Raw genomic sequence first — 6,298 nt, forward strand, 5'->3', positions numbered from 1 at the left:
GTAATACCTATTCCATGTTGTGGTGTTATGTCCAGGGATAGGTACTGGACATGTCAGGTTTGGCTTTATAACCAACAGTTGAGACTCAGCGGTCATAGGACAGGATCATATGCATATGTTTGCTTTGTTTGATTGTGCATTATTTGGGTTTGTGAATTACTATATGTTTATTTGCTATATTTGCTACCTGCTGTATCTGTATCCTACTTGTGTTTGCTTTGTCTGTATTTCTTGTCTGTGCACCAGAATTTTGAAGGATTGGAAGAAGGCGAGAAGTTGAGGGAATAAGTAAAATTGAGTTAGACTTAGAAACCTTAGATAACTCACCTTGTATTATTGTTTTAAACTTTTAACTCTAAGCGTTTTATCTGAATGTCAGAGTTCTAGGATTACCTCTGACTTTCTTGAGCTTTTATATATTATGTATGTGGGAACCTTTATCATGTTAAGAACTTCCGGTTCTCATTCCATATCTATGTTGTTATTTTCAGATGTAGGTCGAGATGTGCCTCGGTGAGCATCTGGAGGTTTCTCTGGCTAGCGAAGTTGGAAAGTTATATTTTGGAGTTGTATGTTATGTATTTTCTGTTCATAGATTCTCCTATATATATATAAATATATATAAGATTTTTTTCTTAAATAAAATAAAAAAATTATTTATTTCCCCAAAAAAGATATTTCAGATTTATTTTTCAGAATATGATTTTTTTTTATAATAATGGCAAGTTCGCCGTACTCCCGGCGAACTCTATATAAATTATAGATTTTGCTGCATTCCCGGAGAACTATATGATAGGTTTTCAAGATAAAAGCATGCCTGTTGGAGAGTAGATCAGAAAGCATATAGTTCGGCTGGGGTGCGGCAAACTCTATTATATAGAGTTCGTCGGGGGTACAGCGAACTTGCCCTTATTACAAAAAAAAAAAAATTGTATTATGAAAAATAAAGCTAAAATATCTTGTTTGGGGAAATAAATAATTTTTTTATTTTATTTAAGAAAAAAATCCTATATATAAATGATGTTTAATCCTCTTAGAGGCTTTTTGGAGAACTAGGTATTTTTTTATGCATGTTGGATTATTTTGGGATACATACTTATGCTTATATATGTATTTATACTCCAGCTAGCTTTAGCTTCATAGGTTGCATCTAGAGCTTGTTATTCTATATTTTGGTACTCAACTCTTTGTATATACTCATGTCTTAATGATGAGCGGATAATTTATACGCTTTTTGGCATTGTTTTTAGTATGTTTTTAGTAGAATCTAGTTACTTTTAGGGATATTTTTAATAGATTTTATGTTAAATTCACATTTCTAGACTTTACTATGAGTTTGTGTATTTTTCTGTGATTTCAAGTATTTTCTGGCTGAAATTGAGGGACCTGAGCAAAAATCAGATTCAGAGGTTGAAGAAGGACTGCTGATGTTGTTGGATTTCGACCTCCCTGCACTCAAAGTTGATTTTCTGGAGCTACAGAACTCAAAATGGCGCGCTTCCAATTGTGTTGGAAAGTAGACATCCAGGGCTTTCCAGAAATATATAATAGTTCATACTTTGGCCAAGAATAGATGATGTAAACTGGCGTTCAACGCTAGCTTTCTACCCAAATCTGGCGTCCAGCGCCAGAAATGGATCAAAAACCAGAGTTGAACGCCAGAAATGGATCCAAACCTGGCGTTCAACTCCACAAATGACCTCTGCACGTGGAAAGTTAAAGCTCAGCCCAAGTACACACCAAGTGGGCCCCGGAAGTGGATTTATGCATCAATTACTTATTTCTGTAAACCCTAGTGACTAGTTTATTATAAATAGGACCTTTCACTATTGTATTAGACATCTTTGATCAGTTGTATGCTATCTTAGATCACGTTTGAGGGCTGGCCTCTCGGCCATGCCTGGACTATCACTTATGTATTTTCAACGGTAGAGTTTCTACACTCCATAGATTAAGGTGTGGAGCTCTGCTGTTCCTCAAAGATTAATGCAAAGTACTACTGTTTTCTATTCAATTCATCTTATTTCACTTCTAAGATATCCATTTGCACCCAAGAACGTGATGAAGGTGATGATTATGTGTGACGCTCATCACCATTCTCTCCTATGAACACGTGCCTGACAAACACTTCTGTTCTACATGAAATAAGCTAGAATGAATATCTCTTAGATCTCTTAATCGGAATCTTCGTGGTGTAAGCTAGAATGATGGCGGCATTCAAGAGAATCCGGAAAGTCTAAACCTTGTCTGTGGTATTCCGAGTAGGATTCAATGATTGAATGACTGTGACGAGCTTCAAACTCGCGAGTGCTGGGCGTTAGTGACAGACGCAAAAGGAGGGTGAATCCTATTCCAGCATGATCGAGGACCGACAGATGATTAGCCGTGCTGTGACAGAGCATGTGAGCATATTTTTCACTGAGAGGAGGGATGTAGCCACTGACAACAGTGATGCCCCTGCATAAAGCCAGCCATGGAAAGGAGTAAGACTGATTGGATGAAGATAGCAGGAAAGCAGAGGTTCAGAGGAACGAAAGCATCTCCATTCACTTATCTGAAATTCCTACCAATGAATTACATAAGTATTTCTATCCCTATTCTATTAATTATTATTCAAAAACACCATTATCAATTTATATCTGCCTAACTGAGATTTGCAAGGTGACCATAGCTTGCTTCATACCAACAATCTCCGTGGGATTCGACCCTTACTCACGTAAGGTATTACTTGGACGACCCAGTGCACTTGCTGGTCAGTTACACGGAGTTGTGAACCGTGGTTTTGGCATCATGTTTTGGCACCATTTTCAGGGAAAGAAAGAGCAATGAATTTTACATAATCAAAGTGTAATCACGATTCCGCGTACCAAGTTTTTGGTGCCATTGCCGGGGATTGTTCGAGTATGGACAACTGACGGTTCATCTTGTTGCTCAGATTAGGTAATTTTCTTTTTGTTTTCTTTTCAAAAATTTTTCAAAAATCTTTCAAAATTTTCTCACCTGTTTTCGAAAAAAAAAATTTACTAAAAATAATGTTTTCAAAAATAAATTATTCTATGGCTTCAAAAATTTTTATGAATGAATTCTAGTGTTTCATGAAGCATGTTGAAGCCTATCTGGCTGTAAAGCCATACCCAAACTGCTTTGGGATTAGCTAATCACCTCAGTGGAGTCATGCCCAATCCTTCTGGATAGGGTATGTCAGGCTTGTCATGTCTGAATTACACTCATATTTTTATTAAAGCTTGGCTGGCTATTAAGCCATGCCTGACCCTTTGATTGGAGCTTTAAGACTAACATGACAAGATTCCTGGAATTCATATTAAAGATTTTGAAATCCTTATCTTTGTTTTTCAAATAATTTTTGAAAGAAAAAAAAAACTAAAAAAAAAATTTAGAAAATCATAAAAAATAAAAAATATTTTTGTGTTTCTTGTTTGAGTCTTGAGTCATATCATAAGTTTGGTGTGACTTGCATATTCATCTTGCATTTTTCGAAAATTCATGCATTCATAGTGTTCTTCATGATCTTCAAGTTGTTCTTGGTCAGTCTTCTTGTTTGATCTTGATGTTTTCTTGTTTTGTGTCTTTTCTTGTTTTACATGTGCATCTTTCGTTTATTAGAGTCTAAACATGAAAGATTTCTAAGTTTGGTGTCTTGCATGTTTTCTTTGCATATAAAATTTTTCAAAAATATGTTCTTGATGTTCATCATGATATTCACGGTGTTCTTGGTGTTCATCTTGACATTCATAGCATTCTTGCATACATTCATTATTTTGATCTAAAAATTTCATGCATTGCATTATTTTACTTGTTTTTCTCTCTCATCATAAAAATTCAAAAAAATAAAAAAAATATCTTTCCCTTTTTCTCTCATCAAATTCGAAAATTTGGATTGACTTTTTCAAAAAAATTTTAAAATCTAGTTGTTCTCATGAGTCAAATCAAATTTTCAATTTGAAAATCTTATCTTTTTCAAAATCTTTTTCAAAAATCAAATCTTTTTCAAATTTCTTAGTTATTTTCGAAAATTATAAAAATATTTTTCAAAAAAATCTTTTTCTTAATTTTATATCAAATTTTCGAAAATAACAATAACAATTAATGTTTTGATTCAAAAATTTCAAGTTTGTTACTTGCTTGTTAAGAAAGATTCAAACTTTAAGTTCTAGAATCATATCTTGTGATTTCTTGTGAATCAAGTCATTAATTGTGATTTTAAAAAATCAAATCTTTTTCAAAAACTAATTTCTCTCATATCTTTTCAAAAATATCTTCTTATCTTATCTTTTTCAAAAATTTGATTTCAAAATATCTTTTCTAACTTCCTAACTTCCTATCTTTTCAAAATTTGTTTCAACTAACTAACTAACTCTTTGTTTGTTTCTTATCTTTTTCAAAACCACCTAACTAACTCTCTCTCTCTCTCTCATTTTCTAAATTTCTTCCTTCTTTTTCAAAATTTCTTTTTAATTAACTATTATTTTAATTTTTAAATCTTAATTTTCGAAAAACTACTAACATTTTTCAAAAACTATTTTCAAAAATCACTAACTCTTTTTCAAAAATTGTTTTCGGAAATTCACTTCCCCCTCTCATCTTCTTCTATTTGTTTATTGATATACTAACATCTTTCCTTCACATCACTCACTAAATTCGAACCCCCTCTTCCATCTGTGTTCGAATTTTCTCTTCTTCTTTTCTTCTACTCACATAAGGACCTTTATACTGTGGTAAAGAGGATCCCTATTGCTATTATTTTTGTGTACCCTCTTCTTTGTCATATGAGCAGGAGCAAGGACAAGAACATTTTTGTTGAAGTAGATCCAGAACCTGAAAGGACTCTGAAGAGAAAATTAAGAGAAGCTAAATTACAACAATCCAGAGATAACCTTTCAGAAATTTTCGAACAGGAAGAGGATATGGCAGCCGAAAATAATAATAATGCAAGGAGAATGCTTGGTGACTTTACTGCACCCAATTCCAATTTACATGGAAGAAGCATCTCCATTCCTGCCATTGGAGCAAACAACTTTGAGCTGAAACCTCAATTAGTTTCTCTGATGCAGCAGAACTGCAAGTTTCATGGACTTCCATCTGAAGATCCTTTTCAGTTCTTAACTGAATTCTTGCAGATCTGTGATACTGTTAAGACTAATGGAGTAGATCCTGAAGTCTACAGGCTCATGCTTTTCCCATTTGCTGTAAGAGACAGAGCTAGAATATGGTTGGACTCTCAACCTAAGGATATCCTGAACTCTTGGGATAAGCTGGTCAAGGCTTTCTTAGCCAAGTTCTTTCCTCCTCAAAAGCTGAGCAAGCTTAGAGTGGATGTTCAAACCTTCAGACAGAAAGAAGGTGAATCCCTCTATGAAGCTTGGGAGAGATACAAAGGACTGACCAAAAATTGTCCTTCTGACATGCTTTCAGAATGGACCATCCTGGATATATTCTATGATGGTCTGTCTGAGTTATCTAAGATGTCATTGGATACCTCTGCAGGTGGATCCATTCACCTAAAGAAAACGCCTGCAGAAGCTCAAGAACTCATTGACATGGTTGCTAATAACCAGTTCATGTACACTTCTGAAAGGAATCCTGTGAGTAATGGGACGCCTATGAAGAAGGGCGTTCTTGAAGTTGATACTCTGAATGCCATATTGGCTCAGAATAAAATATTGACTCAGCAAGTCAATATGATCTCTCAGAGTCTGCATGGAATGCAAGCTGCATCCAACAGTACTCAAGAGGCTTCTTATGAAGAAGAAGCTTATGATCCTGAGAACCCTGCAACAGCAGAGGTGAATTACTTAGGTGAACCTTATGGAAACACCTATAAATCATCATGGAGAAATCATCCAAATTTCTCATGGAAGGATCAAAAGCCTCAACAAGGCTTTAATAATGGTGGAAGAAACAGGTTTAACAATAATAAACCTTTTCCATCATCCACTCAGCAACAGACAGAGAACTCTGAACAAAATGCTTCTAATTTAGCAAATCTAGTCTCTGATCTATCCAAGGCCACTGTGAGCTTCATGAATGAAACAAGGTCTTCCATTAGAAATTTGGAAGCACAAGTGGGCCAGCTGAGTAAAAGGATCACTGAAATCCCTCCCAGTACTCTCCCAAGCAATACAGAAGAGAACCCAAAAGGAGAGTGCAAGGCCATTGACATAAGCACCATGGCCGAACCTACAAGGGGAGTGGAGAACACAAATCCCAAGGAGGAAGACCTCCTGGGACGTCCAGTGATCAATAAGGAGCTTCCCTCTGAGGAACCAAAGGACTCTGA

General features: G+C 35.3%; 1 non-coding gene across 1 annotated transcript; it reads right to left on the reverse strand.

Annotated features, from left to right (window-relative positions):
- Nucleotides 1-5,321: 5,321 nt before the first annotated feature.
- LOC148550824 (small nucleolar RNA R71) lies at nt 5,322-5,429 on the reverse strand. Its single transcript, XR_015892649.1, has one exon. It is a non-coding gene; the product is annotated as a small nucleolar RNA R71 (small nucleolar RNA).
- Between the last annotated feature and the right edge of the window lie 869 nt (nt 5,430-6,298).

The sequence above is a fragment of the Arachis ipaensis genome, chromosome B7, assembly GCF_059453495.1.
Source record: "Arachis ipaensis isolate K30076 ecotype BB chromosome B7, ASM5945349v1, whole genome shotgun sequence".
NCBI classification, from domain to species: Eukaryota; Viridiplantae; Streptophyta; class Magnoliopsida; order Fabales; family Fabaceae; genus Arachis; species Arachis ipaensis.